Here is a 16775-nt window from a genome sequence, read left to right on the forward strand (position 1 = left end):
TATACCCCACCAGGGAGTGCCTAAACAGAGGTCAAAGGGGATTCCCAACACTCTGCGTAATTGCCAGGAAAAGACTGAAACCTGTTCCCACATACTCGGACAATGCCCCAGCGTACAAAACACAAGAATAAAGAGACACAACAAAATCTGTGACATCTTAGCCGAAGAAGCTAAGAAACAAAACTGGGAGGTCAGAAAAGCGCCACATATCAGGCTTATAGCGTCCAATGAACTGAGAAAGCCTGACCTCATCTTCACCAAGAACAATGAGCCAATAGTGACTGACATAACAATCAGATACAAACAGAACCTGCACATGGTAGGAAAAGCAGCCATGGAGAAGGAAATAAGAAGGAGAAGGATACAAGATGTGAAGAAGGGGTTAACTGATTCCTTTCTGCATGAGGACTGGACTTCTAAGTAACAGGCTTAGAGTTATGGCAGGAAAGGGGGTTAACTGATAAGGATTCCAGATGCCAGCTAGGAAACCCCCAGGGAGGGTAACCTAAAACCCTGACCATTTGGCCAAGAGTCTGTGAACTGTCCAAATACCGTGACCTCCCCCCTTTACCATAATAATGAGCTACATCAGAAGCGGCAGCAAAGGGCTATTACCATAGTAATGAGCTACGTCAGAAGCGACAGGAAAGGGCTATATAAAATGAAAGTTTTGTACCGGTACTTTGAACAATACTTTGGTTTTGTTGTTCCTGGCGGGAACAAGACTTCGGTTTTATTGTTCCTTGCATGCATTAAACTCATCTGTGTAACTTCATCTCGGGATCAGAACTTATTTTTCTGTTACAACACCCTGGAAGAGCAAATAAAAGAGTTGGCAGGAGCTGAGAAAGTCACATTCTGCGGTTTTCCAGTTGGAACAAGAGGGAAATGGTTTGCAAACTACAACGTCCTACAGAGACTGGAAATTGGAGAAAAAAGACAGAAACACCTGGTAAAACTCTTCAGCCAAAGAGCCCTCCTATACACCCTTGACATCCTTTCAATGATCGGCGGAAAAAAAACGTGGGTATAATAAAAGGTAACAAATGTATGTAAGTGTATGTAATTGTTAAACTCTGTAAAAATAATTGTAAAAATTGAAAAATGTAAACCTCACAGCTGAACAAAATCACAGCTATAGCTTCTTTTTCCTCGCTAACAACTAGCTAGGTCCCGCCCCATGTAGCCCTACCTAAGCTGGGACTGAAAAAAGACTGGATGGCACTTAAACTAGATAACCCATCACTGACTTTGGGATCTCGTAATGATTACTATCAGCATGGGAAAACTCAAAGCCTCAAAGGTGGATTATATCATCTCCCAAATGCTGTCATGCAGGTGTCATTTGGATGACAATGTGCACGGGCCCATGAACCTGGAAAAGAAACCAGTAAATCTGGTAAATAAAATAGCCAAATACCTTGTCATCTAATTAGTGATGCGCATGAATGGATGAACAAGATTCCCACTGTCCCTATATACAATCTAGCGAAACCACAGCCAAGGGAACGGGCTTGGCAGAATCAGCGGGGAAAGAAGACTGTATTGAGCTTGACTCTAGTCTGGCACTGAGAAGAGACATGAGAGGTGTAGAAAAAGTGGGAGGCCCCCCTCCTGAGGGCGCTGCCAGTGAAATACCACTACTCTTATCTTTTCTTCACTTACCCGGTGAGGCAGGAGGGCGAGCCCCATACAGGCTCTTGTTTCTGAGCCAGCCACGACCTGCTCCGGGGACAGAAGCAGGTGGGAGTTTGACTGGGGTTTTACACCTGTCAAACGGCAATGCAGGTATCCTAAGGTGAGCTCAGGGAGGACAGAAACCTCCCGTGGAGCAGAAGAGCAAAAGCTCGCTTGATCTTGATTTTCAGTATGAATAAAGACCGCGAAAGTGGGGCCTCATGATCCTTCTGACTTTTGGGGTTTTAAGAAGGAGGTGTCAGAAATGCTACCACAAGGATAACTGGCTTATAGCGGCCAAGCTTTCATGGCGACTTCGCTTTTTGATCCTTCGATGTCGGCTCTTCCTATCATTGTGACGCAGAATTCACCAAGCGTTGAATTGCTCACCCACTAATAGGGAACGTGAGCTGGGTTTAGACCGTCGCGAGACAGGTGAGTTTTACCCTACTGATGATGTGTTGTTGCAATAGTAATCCTGTTCAGTATGAGATAAATCATTCACAGATGACCTAATTCTGGGTCAGGGTGCAGTACGTAGCAGAGCAGCCACCTCACTATTTTCTATTGAAAGTCAGCCCTCGATCGAAGCTTTTATTGCGCTTTCAGACTAAGCGAGGTCCGGTGGTGGCCTGGACGCCCCATGTGCTCCCGGTGACCCACTGCCTAGGACCATTCAGACTAGCCGGTAAGGGGGAAAATCGCACAAAGTCCCCCGGGTGACCAGATGACCCTCCGAGTCGTCTCCAAGCTTTGCCAAAGAAAAGAAAACAACAAACAAAATGGAGCTGGCTAAGAAAATGAGAGAAAGCTAACCTTACTACAGAAGAAAAACCAAAACACTCAGTCTTATGCATCTTCTAACGCTCTAGCTACCCAAAACCATACAAGACAAAAGGCACCCACCCGTCCTAAACTAGTGTTTCTAAAACAAAAATCAACAGCCTAAACTAATCCACTACACAAAAGTTCACACAAATACACAAGTGAACTACGAATACCAAAGGGAAAACGAGACTGGACACAAGTAACAGGGTACAAAAGAACACAGGGGTTGATACAATACATCTGAGCAAGGTAATGGCTAAATAAAAGATAACACAAACAAACGAAAGTCCAAGGAGACAAACACAAACCTACAAAGCCGAAGCTATATGAAACACACACACACACACACCAAAAAAAACAAAAGCGAAATGAAACCAAAGCCAAGCAGGACATAAGTCAAATGAAAGGGCTCTTCCTTCTGAAAACCTCTAAGTTATATACTGAATAAACTGCAATCTGATTGGCCGAGAAGCTAATTGATGATGACATAATACGGAAACAATGGTGTGATGATGGGCCAATGGGGGAGGAAGAACAATCAAGGTCAGGAAGTGGGGAACATAGCGACAAAGCACGCATGGACCACACACTGGGACATAAACACATCCATGTGGTCAGTATTTAAAAACATTGGCCACACATTTTTATGGATGCAGACATGATGCTGAGTTTTTAAACTGGGGATAATAGAAATTAAATGAAAGATCTGAGTCTATACTTTCATGTGCATTTAGTTTTAAGCTTGTAGTATGCAGCAGGTCTCCAAGGTGAACAGCCTCTGGCATGTTAGAACAATGTAGGTAAAGAAAGTCAGCAAGTCAGATCCATAACTTTGGGATAAGGATTGCCTCTATGGCTGGATTGGTCGGGCTGGGTTGGGAAGCGGGGCTGGGCGTGAGTCTCGGCTGGACGAGGCGCCGTGTGCCATGGCCACTCTCGGGCGCCCGGTCAAAGACCTCCATCCCCTTCTCGCAGGATGGCCGGGGTGCCAGGGGGGCAAGCCATCATCCATGGCAACGAATCTGGACACGCGCCAGGCCCTTCGCGCGGATCTCCCCAGCTGCGGCGTGGATCAGTCAACCCCCTCCTGCCCGGGGGGGTGCTGGCCAATGTCTAGCAGCTGGCTTAGAACTGGTGAGGACCAGGGGAATTCGACTGTTTAATTAAAACCAAGCATCCTGAAGCCCCGCGGCGGGTGTCAACGCAATGTGATTTCTGCCTAGTGCTCTAAATGTCAAAGTGAAAAAATTCAATGAAGTGCAGCTAAACGGCAGGAAGGTGCCCTGGAAGGACTTGGGGTTGGGTCCTGTTCCAGTAAATCCCTACAAGACCCCAGTAGTTAAGAGTTATCAGCAGGCTCTCCAGAAGAGAGTGACCCGGGATGGACTATACAGAAAACACGCTCTAGATGCTCCTCACCTGGCTGGGTTTAAACGGTACCTTATACAGGACCTAGATATGGTAACCTGCTCTCAGGAGGTAGGTATTTAAAACTGGGCAGAGACTCACAAAGTACATATTTTAAATTATTAGCACAGAATTCACCCATCTGAGATTGTGCCAACTCTAAAAATAAACCCTAAAAACATTTTTTTAGATAGACAACATTTCCAGATTCCTTGATGTTTGTGAAGGACATTCCCAAAATGCGTACTTTTTTTTACCAACTGAGGATGACTGGAATGTCTCACAAAACCATTGCTAATTACATAAAAAACATCAACCGGTTCCTGTGATACATCCTGAATGCCATCAACCTAGGAAAGGAGGATCCCAGCCTGGCTAACGTCATCATCATCTTTCAGAGCATCCTAAAGGACATTCAGCAAAAAGGCAGCTAGGATGTCTCACAGGAAGTCATCAAAAAGAGGTATTTTCCATTTGGAACTCTGATTCCAGTTTGTTTCCGGTTCCAGTACATGACGGGAATTGACGTTGATGGTACTACTCCTTCTGCCACAGATACAGACAGCTGCAGAGTCCTTGGCCTAGAGCCAGTGACTGCTGGAAGGTGCTGAGGGCTACAAAGAGAGATGTGGAGCGGATACTGGAGAAGACGCACACCTCTGAAGACATCACCATGCCTGAGCAGCTTTTTGTGCTGTATTACCTGCAGACTATTCTCCAGCTGAAGCACCTGCAGCACCTAGGGGTGATAAAGAATATGACAGTAAGAATGACAGTCGTGCATATTTCAGTTGTTTGGTCAAATTCTAACAATGACACTATTATCTGACATTTATAAAGAGAAAGAATAACAATGATAGTCAGGGCTCATCGCTGTCATTTAGGTGGGCTCCCGTTACTTAGGGCCTTAACAGGGAGACTGGACTTGATGGTGGGGTGAGGGAGAAGATTCTCTCAGCTCTGTTTTCAGTCAGGCAGAATGAATGCACTTGAGAGTGGAAGTGTGAGAGTGGAATTTGATCTCCACCCCAACTTTTTTTCAGTAACTCCATATGGAACAAGAGTTAGTGAATGGCAAACATCAGGTTCAAACAGCCTCAGCAGCACTAAATCGTAATAATTCTTAATGACACCTCCTCATGTAATATGTAGCCCCTTCTCTCCTTCACATTCATCTTTTGCACCTCTCTTCCACACCATCCCCTACTTGTGAGTCCTCATTGGGATCCCAGCCGCCTCGTTCTACAGAAGCTTAGCACCCAGCCAAGTAGGTCAGACTGACTGATTGAAACACTCAACACTCTCCATACACTTCATTACTGGGTGCTGCTGTTGCTACTGTAAAATGATTAGTAGCAGTTTTGAATCAAATATTATTTATTGAATTGCTTGTGATTTCAGGTCCAGGTATGGATGCAGAGAAAGGATTTTGTGTCACAAAGAGGGCAAAAACTGGCGATAATAGCAGTGACAAAGCACACAACCTCCTCACAGCAGCTGGCATGCTTTGCCCTGAATGAAGAAGAGGAACATGTAAGTCGAATTTACGCTCATATATTCTCTCCAGTTCATTGCCAACATCTGTCTTCGGCATTCAACAATAGTTGAAAAGTACAATAACTGCATTTTGTCTGTTTTTTCAGGTATTTCACCTTTACTTCACTAAACCACGCTGTACTGCCACTGATAGCATCTGTGGAACAGAGACTGAAAATGTTTTCATTTCTTCTGTGGAGGAGCCAATTTATAATCCTTCAAACGACTTGCGAAGACTGCATGAGAAGTAAACCAAATCACAAAGTTGTTTTAATGTATTAATCGAACTGTCCGTGGCTTGGAAACAATAATACACTGTGTATATGTGTTTGTTTTGTAGATACCATCTCCAGTTCACCACCAGCCAGGCTGCCAGGAGGGCATTTGAGACGGCCACAAAGAGGCTCACAGATGCACAGAAGAGCATCGTGGCAGATTATCTGGCCCACTCAGATGGAGGGGATAAGAGTAGAAAAGGAGATAAATGAAGCTCAGAAGAGCATAGAGGCTGATTAGCCACCCCACTCAAATATTCCCAAGACAAAACACTGCGAGACATCTGCCCAGCTCGTATTCTTATTGAAAGTTTTGGAATTAAGAGGTCTAATTGTCACCACTTTTGAAAAACTGTTGACTTTATCTGAATGTTTATAAAGAGCGATCACTCCACTTAAAACAGTTTTCAAATTAGTTCATAATCAGTGGCGCAATGCAAAGAATCGTTTTCAGTGTAAGACATCTGCTTTTAAATTGAAAAAACTCTCAAATCTTTTTTAGATGATGTATTAAAAAAATTACTGATTTATGAATTTAATATTTACAGACAAAGGCAATAGTCATTGTCAGAAGATCGATGATGGCCCAGCATTTCCAGAACGGACACTGGAGTTTCCAGCAGCATTAGACAGGCAACCGCTTGGGAAGAGACATTGACTGAGACAGACTGGACTTCATGAATGACACCAAGAACAGGGCCTACAGGATGAGTCTAGATAACAATTCCTTAAACCTTTTAGTGAAAGTTTCTGAAAAGACTAAGGACTACAGCAATTGTTTTTGGACTACAGAGATATTTCAAAACTTCTTTAAGAAGTTAGACATTTGATAAAAATAAATTTTAAGTGCCTTATCTGTACAAGAATATTTTAGAACTTTAATTGCAGTTCAAAAGATGCCGTAGACCTTATCTACAATGACTGCATTTTATGTTCATTTTAGCCATAAACTGTTGTAAATAGTTTAATTGAAAAAATAATAATTCAGAACACACAGTTGATTTTGAAATTGTGAGGCAATTATCAACTACAGTGGCTCCTATGTATGTCTGAGCTGTGATTTCTGATTAATAGAGACCTGTCTCTTACACAAAGGACATTTTTCACTCTAACAGGTGTCACTTTCCAGCAGAGTCTGTCACATTCTTGAAGGATTTACTGCATTGGAGCAGATAAGCAGCCTCAGTCCACTGCAGCTTTTAATGTGACAGGTTTCTCATAATGTAAAAGCAATAGAAAAGTGCAACAAATGGAGTTCTTGAAGTTGTTCTTTCATTGTGTCTTCAACAAAATCATATCAATGTGCTTCTTCTGTTTTGTAGAGTCCGCCTGCCACTCTTCTCCAGCCATGTTGCACCGATTGCACTTCATGAATGACACCGTTTGTATTCACCCAGAACAGAACGCACAAGATGATATGATATGATATGGGCCCTAACCCTCTATAAACCCTAGAGGTTTTTTTTTCCTTACTAAGGAGTTTTTGGTTCCTCTCCTCTGTTATCTTCTGGTCTTTTCTATTCTGTATTCACAACATATATGGTCACTTGCTTTGTTAAGTGCCTTGGGCAACCTTGTTGTAAAAGGTGCTATATAAAAAATAAATTGAATTGAATTGAAGATGAGTCGAGAGAACAATTCCTTAATCCTTTTAGTGAAGTTTTCTGAATAGGTTAAGGACTAAATAATTTTTTAGCCATTTTATAACATAATTAAGAAGTTGGAAGTTTGATTTAAAACATTTTCAGAGGTTTATCTTTAAAGGAATGTTTAAAAATGTAAGTTGTCTCTTAAACAAAGGTCATTGTTTGTTCATTGGAACAAGTGTCTCCAGATAATCAGTTAAGCAACCTAAAACAATTGATGATTGTAAATATGACAAGATTGTCGTATTGTAAAAGCTACAGTAAAGTGTAAAGTATATAGATGTTGAATTCTTTTGTTTTTGTCTTCAACACAAATATATGCAGATCTTATCATTTATTTTACTTTTCTGTAGCAGCCGCCTGCCAGTCAGGATGCCAGGAGGTACATGATATGACCCACAAGTACTTAATGATGCAGAGAAGAGCATATGGGAAAAAGAAAATGACATTTATCTATTAACACACCCAGAAGTCAGAAGATGGGTGATGGGACAGCATTTCAAGACCAGACACTGGAAGTTAAATTGAAGTTTTAGAAGTGATTCTTTGTGTTTTGCTTCAACACAATAATATGCTCACATGATTAATTTTTACATAATGCCTGATATTCATTACAGTCCAGGGTTCCCAGGAGTACACATGCCACAGCCAAAATGTGACTAGCTAAAGTACAGCAGACCATAGAGGAAGAACTCTTGCCCACATTTATGTTTCTGCTCTGAAAGGCACTGGATAAAAGTATGTCACATACTGCTGTTCAGCTGCTGATTTTGTGCAAAACATTGCATATGAAAGATTGGAGTGTCAGCATTCTATGCATTTCAGACATGAGTATTATATGTATAAGTTAGATTTGCAACATGTTTTAATAACTGAAAAATTGTAATATCGCAAAGTTTGCTTTGGTTTCCTTCAGGGGCTCTGGTTTCTACCCATCAGTCCGAAGATATATTGGTGGGTGGTTAAACGGATTCTGGTCAAATTGGCCCTAGGTGTAAGTATATCTATCTGTATGTGCATCTGGCATCCTCAGAAGAGTGCTTTATGTTTTAGTTTCTTAATTTCTCTTGATTACTACAGTTTATTTGGAATAATACATTTGTGATTAATGTTAAGTGTTATTTTAATCAACGGAATGTCAATGAGTTAGTACTTATCCTTAAATAACATGCAGTAAAAATGGAAATTTCAGACAGATTATCAGCCAAAGTTTTTGTAACTAAACTGAGATTCCTGTCTTAAACATGCTGCATATGTTTATGGTCGTCTTGAAAAGTGTTTCATCACAATGTAAACGTATATTAAACAGATAACATACTCTATAAAGATGATTTATCTTTTGACAATTTTAAGTCCATACTTCACTTGACTTTGGAAATTATGCCATATATATGCCTGATATTCTGATTTTTCTTGATTACAGGAAAGCACCACAGTCCATGTGATCTTATTATCTGTGACCAGTGTTGGACCGCTCAGTCAGCACTACATCGTTTTGAAAATTCTTTGGAAACTGGATTCCCAAGATGAAGATTTAACATCATCAATGACATTACTAACATTAAAAAAGTCCTAAAACTAGAGGGGTCTACATCTTACTAACAATCCAGACAGGGAGGAGATGATATGGTCCGTTTCCAGTGGTGGCACAAGGGTGAAGTGGTGTGCAATGACCATGATGACATTCTGGCAGTGCTGGCTCAGTTCAAAATCACAAAGCTTTTCCTTTTTACCTGTCATTCCAAAAAGGACACCTTTGGAAGAAGAAGAAATCAATTGAGGAGAAGAAACAATATTGAAAAATAGGGGACACATTTTATAGGGAGTATAGGGCTGATGCTGAGCTGAACCATGGGGTAATGCATTTGGCATTTGTTGAAACAATCAGTTGCAGAGGGATCTTGAGAGGAGAGGTGAGTCCGATATCTAGGAAATCCCCTGCAACACTGGAATCAATGAAGGCCGGAAGAGACCGTTGACATTCACCCCTGGAAAGAGCTGCTGGAAGTGAGAGCCCAGAGGAGAATGGGGAGAAAGAGGGCTCTGGCCATGGAGACGAAGTGGGACTGGACGTCGGATTGACGTTCTTGTAGTCTTAAATCAATTCCATTTCAGACTCGTGAAATGAAAGCCTCCAGGGCAGGGAAGTGGGGAGGTAATTGGACGAGGTGATCCTAAAGTTCATTGGAAAGCCCACGACTGAACTGATGAATGAGGGCATCAGGACTCCAGGGACTAGGGAAGCCAAAAAGCGGAGTTCATCAGCATAATCCTGAAGGGAACGAGCACCCTAAGCCTGGCATGTTGTACCACAGAATCGCTTTTAAACCTTATCTCTGGTATACTCAGTTCCTATTGCTGAATGCATGATGAAAGTATTGCTTACAGGTGTCTGACATAGAGCACTGTGACACCCTTTGAGACAATACTGTGCATGTTTCACAAATTATCATATTTTATTAGAGCTTACATTTTGGCTGCAGATCTGCAGTCTGGCCGACAGGTCTTTGAAGAAATGACAAATTCTGGATCATGTCAAAGGAGCAGGAAAAGTGTATTCAGTGACGTGTTTGCAGTGATTCTGTGTCTCCAGCTTCAACACAGTGAAATATATATATGCTCGTGTGATTTACTGGTACATGCCCAGGGCAATAATCAGGATCAGGATTTAGCTCCAGATGCACCAGAGATAGTGTTGTGAAGTACAGCAACCCACAGGATCACAAGGGTGGATTCATTGCACTGTTTCTACTTAAAAAAACAGCATATACAGATGTGTATCAGCATAGTACTGCTTACAGATCTCGGAGACTGATCCCTGTTACTGTTGACAGAAACCTGTGCTTGCTGCCCAAAATTATAATATTTTACTAGAGCTTACATTTTTGCTGCGAATCTGCAGTCGGGTCGACACGTCTTTTAAAAAATGACAGATTCTTGATCATGTCAAAAGAGCAGTAAAAGTGTACTTAGTGAAGTGTTTTCAGTTGTAGAAACCAAGAAATTTGGGCCTGAACTGTTCGTTCGTCCAGCCAAGCTTTATTGTATGCATATAAGGAACCACAATAAGGACCATAATAGTTATAGTACCTATCATAGCTCGAAGGGGATATGGCTCTACACAAGTTATATATACATTTCTCCACAACCTCCCCCTCTTGTCTTTGATGTAGATCCAGGAAATAGAAACCTTCCTTTCTCATCAGGGGTTTAGTGTTGTAGGCATCCTCTCACGAGGCACCAATAAATGTAGGGGTTTGTGCATTTTCTGGGACAATTATTAATTGTAGCAGTAAGTCACAAAATGATTCTTTGATGGCTATTGAAGACCGACCTTATGGCATAACTCAGCTTCGCACACACACGGATACTAATACATGCCAATACATTTATCAATACATAAAATGTGCGTATAAACAGAACAGATCTTATTGTGAGTGTAGCAGAATACAAAAGGTATATATTCAATCATGAAGAGTTACAAACCAAGAGGGACATACATTCAGTATACTGTTCATTTAGACCGTTTCGTAAATGAACTTGGTTACAACTTCTACACTAGATACTCAAATGCAAGTACATCACTCATAGGAATTAAATTGATATCAGCTGGTGTTGAGGTAACAATTGAATTCTCGAGCTGTAATGCAGAATGTTGAATACTCATCCAATCTGTGTGGATTCAGATCTTCCGTGGACACAAAGAAGCAGTGGCAGGCTGTTGCTGTGTCCAATCGTTGCTCTCTGGCCCGGTGCCAGCAGTGGCCAGTGTGGGAGAAGGAGGGAGTGATTCCTGCTGCGATGCGCTGCTGATGCTCTCTGAAGACCGGCTAGTTAGTGTTGGCTTTACTAGCGAGTTTGTGCACAGGAGAAAAGTGACTGTGGGTTCAAGCAGGTCATACTCTTTAGACAGGAAGAAGACCGGTTCGTTCCTGATGAAGCGCTAGTCCTGAATACTGATATTCAGCTGTCCACAGTTCCCACCGTAGTTCACTTGTTGACCAGGTGAGCATTTGCGGTTGGTTCACGAGGCTTGCTGCTAGGCTAACCTTGGGTGGATCCTTTGGTTACGGTCTGGCGACCTCCGTTCTCGACTCTTAGAACAAAGGAAAGTCCTGGCACTCGGACACACTGGCCGTTACGTGATTGTCGGGGCTGAGTCTTAGAATGTTCAAGAGGAGCCCTGAGTCTGCGAATGTCCAGGAGAAGCCCCGAAAAAGCCTGTTTTAACTGGAGGAACTACGGCCGTTCATTGGTTGAAAGTTCCGTGGGCATCCGAGACCCACGTGGGGTTAACCTGCTCTACCAGTTCCTGATTGGCTGATGATGAGTAACAAAGCACTCTGACCTTAGGGTTGTAAACAACTTGGGATGAGACTCTCCCAGACAGTAAGGTGTCAGAGAATACCATTTATTAGGGTTGCTGGAGAATCTCAACATTGGGAGTTGATCCTTATCAGGACACTCTATTGGCTAGAAAAACACCTTAAATGTGAACCAAATGGAATGGCCTCTCTGTATCCAGCACCACTTGAGATGAGGGAGAGAGAGACTGGCAAGGGAGCAGCAAACTTGATTCCTGTATTTTAATAAGCCTTGCCACTACAGTGTAAACATTCACCATTTGGGTAAACATTCACCATTTGGGGGTAAGTACAGGGTGGGGGGGAAGCATCTGTGCTCAAGCAAGCGTGATAATAATAATAATAATTACTTACACTTATATAGCGCTTTTCTGGACACTCCAAACAAAGCGCTTTACAGGTAATGGGGACTCCCCTCCACCACCACCAATGTGCAGCATCCACCTGGAAGATGCGACGGCAGCCATAGTGCGCCAGAACGCTCACCACACATCAGTGGGGAGGAGAGTAGAGTAATGAAACCAATTCATAGATGGGGATTATTAGGAGGCCATGATTGGTAAGGGTCAATGTGAAATTTGGCCAGGATGCCGGGGTTACACCCTTACTCTTTTCACGAAACGCCCTGGGATTTTTAATGACCACAGAGAGTCAGGACCTCAGTTTTACGTCTCATCCGAAGGACGGCGCCTGTTTACGGTGTAGTATCCTCTCACGAGGCACCAGTAATGTAGGGGTTGTGCATTTACTGGGACAATTCTTAATTGTAACAGTAAGTCACAAAATGATTCTTTTGATGGTATTAGAATCCAACCTTGCGGGATAATTCAAGCAACGCACACACACAGGTACTAATACACGAGAATACATTTATTAATACATAAAATGTGCATATAAACATAACAGATCTTATCGAGAGGGTTAGCAGAATACAGAAGGTATATATTCAATCACGAAGAGTTACACATACCAAAAGGACATACATTCAGTATATCATTCATTTAGACCGTTTCGTAAATGAACTTGGTTACAACTTCTACACTAGATACTCAAAAGCAAGTTCATCACTCATAGGAATTAAATTGATATAAACTCAGGTTGAGGTAACAATTGAGTTCTCGAGCCGTAATGCAGAATGTTGAATACTCATCCAATCTCTGTGGATTCAGATCTCCTGCAGACACAAAGAAGCAAAGGCAGGCTTATTGCTGTCCAATCGGCACTCTCTGGCTCGGTGCCAGGCAATGCTGTTGCCTTGCGCCGTGATGGGAGATTCCTGCGATGCGGTGCGCTGCTGATGCTCTCTGAAAACTGGCTAGTTAGTGTTGGCTGAAACTAGCAAAGAGTTTGTGCACAAGAGGAAAGTGACTGTGGGTCCCAGCAGGTCAGGAAGAAGACCGGTTCGTTCCTAATGAAGCGCTAGTTCTGAATAGTGATTCAGCTGTCCACAGTTCCGACCTGTTCACGAGGCTTGCTGCTGATGCTAACCTCGGGTGGGTCCTTTGGTTACGCTCTGGCAACCTCCGTCCTCGACTGTTAGAGCAAAGGAAAGTCCTGCACTCGGACACACTGGCCATTACGTGGTGGTCCGGGCTGAGTCTGAGGATGCTCAGGTGGAGCCCTGAGGCTGAATGTCCAGCAGGCGCGCTGTGAGAATGTCCTGCGCTTGGGAACTGTGTTCCCTTGGGAACCTTGTGCTGCCCTGGAATTGTTCTACAGGCGCTCTGTGTTGCCTGTTTTTACCTGGAGGACATGCAGGTTGTTCATTGGTTGAAAGTTTCATGGGCATCAGAGGCCCACATGGGGTTAACCTGCACTACCAGTTCCTGATTGGCTGGTGATGAGTAACCATCAATACTACAGTATGTGATTGAAATATTTTATGTCATGTGTGGGTATTTCTCCCATGTATTAATCACAGGCAATGTCAACAGAATAGAAACATTCACCATTTACACCATTCATCGTTTACTGCAGTATTTTTTTCAAATTCAATGCATTTCTATTCCTTTTACCTTTTCTCAGTTTTTCCTTTCCAAACTTGTAAAGTCAGTATCTCCACCTTGTGGTCATTGTTAGTAATGTCTTATTTTGAGGGAACATTGTTTTTCAGGGCATTCAACAGTGCTAGATGTTTTTTAAATTGAAGGCCACTACTATACATAATGTGAGTTTGTTTAAAAAATAAAATGAAAGGAATGCATTTTTATGAGGAAAACAATGTTGATATTCCCAAGATAATCTTCCTTAAATCGTGTATTGCATCATTGGGACACTTTGTGGGCTTGAACTACAAAGATTTTCCTGTTCTATGGTACAAGATAAATAAAAACAAAAGCATGTATTTTATTTAGATTTTTTTAAAAACACATAAAATAACTAATAATTTATTTAGTTCACATAAGTGAAATCACTTTTAGTATATTTAGTCCCTAATGCACAATGCAATGATAATTTGTGCAACATGCACAGGTGTGTCTCAAAGGGCACAGTGTTCCATAATCCAGAGTGCTTCATAGTTTCATACTGCCAAAACATAAGCAGCTTTTGCATAGTAGACCAAATAATAGCAGAAAGGTAACAGCGATACCGCACTACAGCATAACTGTTTTTCTTTTTAATTTAGAAATAAAAACAGTATTTTTTCAAATTCAATGCATTTCTATTCCTTTTACATTAACACACCTTTGCCTTTCCTAACTTGTAAGGTCAATATCTCCACCTTGTGGTCATTGTTAGTAATGTCTTATTTTGAGGTAAACATTTTATTTCAATTCTCAATTTTGTGATTTTATTTTTATAGATTTGAATTGTTCATTCAGCAGTGCTAGATTGTTTTTAAATTGAAGGCCACTACTATACATAATATGAGTTAATTTAAAAAATAAAACGAAATGAAAGGAATGCATTTTTATGGGGAAAATAATGTTGATATTCCCATGATAATCTTCCTTAGATCATGTATTGCATCATTAGGACACTTTGTGGGCTTGAAATACAAAGATATTTCTGTTCTGTGGTACAAGATAAACAAAACAAAAACACATTTTTATGGAGGCAGACATGATGCTGAGTTTTAAACCGGGGATAATAGAGAATAAATGGAAGCTCTGAGTCCCTGCTTTCACGTGCATTTGGTTTTACGCTTGTAGTATGCACCATTTTGGAGATATGAATGAAAATATTCCATCAATTTTGTCAATATTTAAAAAGAGGTCTTTTATCTGAGGGTCTTTTATCTTACAGATTGTGTTTGAGGCTTGCTGTTGTAGCGGCAAGGCTTATTAAAGTACAGGAATTAAGTTGCTGCTCCCTTGCCAAACCTCTCTCTCCTTCATCTCAGTGGTGCTTGATACAGAGAGGCCATTCCATTTGGTTCACAATTAAGGTGTTTTTCTAGCTGATAGAGTGTCCTGATAAGGAACAACTCCCAAGGCTGAGACACATCAACCACCCTAACAAATGGTCGTCTCTGGCATCTTAAAGTCTGGGAGATTCCTAAAGAAAGTCTTATTCAAAGTTGTTTACAACTCTAAGGGCAGAGTGCATTGTTACTCATCATCTGCCGATCAGGAACTGGTAGGGCAGGTTAACCCCACGTGGGTCCCTGATGCCCATGAAACTTTCAACCAATGAATGACCGCAGTTTCTCCAGGTAAAACAGGCCGCACAGAGCGCCTCCTGAACATCTCTCGACTCAGCGCCTCCTGGACATTCTTATACTCAGAGCTCCTCCTGAAAATCCTCAGACTCAGCCCGGACCACCACGTAACGGCCAGTGTGTCCGAGTCCAGGACTTTCCTTTGTTCTAAGAGTCGAGAATGGAGATTGCCAGTGCGTAACCAAAGGATCCACCCAAGGTTAGCCAGCAGCAAGCCTCGTGAACAAGTCGGAACTGTGGACAGCTGAATCACTATTCAGAACTAGCGCTTCATCAGGAACGAACCGGTCTTCTTCCTGACCTGCTGGGACCTGCAGTCACTTTCCCCCTGTGCACAAACTCTGCTAGTAAGCCAGAACTAACTAGTCGGTCTTCAGAGAACCCACTGCTAGAGCATTGCAGCAGGAATCTCCCCCACCACGTCGCACGCCGCAACAGCACTGCTTGGCACCGAGCCAGAGGGCGCCGATTGGACACAGCAACAAGCCTGCCACTGCTTCTTTGTCCTCAGAAGATCTGAATCCACAGAGATTGGATGAGTATTCAACATTCTGCATTGCAGCTCGATAATTCAATTGTTACCTCAACCTGAGTTGATATCGATTTAATTCCTATGAGTAATGTACCTGCTTTTGAGTGTCTAGTGTAGTTGTAATCCAAGTTAATTTACGAAACGGTCTAAATGAATGATATACTGAATGTATGTCCCTCTTGGTATTTGTAACTCTTCGTAATTTAATATATACCTTTTGTATTCTGCTAACCATCACGATAAGATCTGTTATGTTTTTATGAACATTTTATGTATTAATAAATGTATTGTCGTGTATTAGTATCTGTGTGTGTGCGTTGTTTGAGTTATCCCACAAGGTTGATTCTAATACCATCAAAAGAATCATTTTGTGACTTAATGCTACAATTAATAACTGTCCCAGTAAATGCACAAACCCCTACATTTACTGGTGCCTCGTGAGAGGATGCCTACACTGTTTATGAAGCCTTCTGCCTTTGGCTCTACTTCATAGTATGTTTGCCACACAAATCTGTGCTTCTTCCCAGGTTCTTCCTCATTTAACTCATATAACTCATCTGTTTCTTTCTACCTATGTTTAATCAGTTCCAAGTCGATTGGATTATTATTCTTCTTAAGTTGGTCTTCTAGACATTGTCATTTTTTCTCCAATCTTCCATATTTTATACTCCCTCAGTTTCTTCTGAGTAGTAGTGATACCTATAGATACTGCTATAGATAGATATTGCCTTGGCAGCTTCCCAAGTATAGCAGGGTTCACTTCTTCGTTATCATTGTTCTCTAAATATGACTTGACTTCTTTTTTAATTTGATAATCACATATTTATGCTTGAGTATACCTGTATTCAG

The 16775-nt window shown here is 41.8% G+C and overlaps 1 pseudogene; it reads left to right on the plus strand.

Moving 5' to 3' along the window:
• Nucleotides 1–1518: 1518 nt before the first annotated feature.
• LOC148810887 (28S ribosomal RNA) lies at nucleotides 1519–2272 on the plus strand (annotated as a pseudogene; the record flags this gene model as incomplete).
• Nucleotides 2273–16775: the final 14503 nt, after the last annotated feature.

This window comes from Atractosteus spatula (assembly GCF_055471065.1).
Source record: "Atractosteus spatula isolate fAtrSpa1 chromosome 17 unlocalized genomic scaffold, fAtrSpa1.hap1 SUPER_17_unloc_3, whole genome shotgun sequence".
Lineage (NCBI taxonomy): Eukaryota > Metazoa > Chordata > Actinopteri > Semionotiformes > Lepisosteidae > Atractosteus > Atractosteus spatula.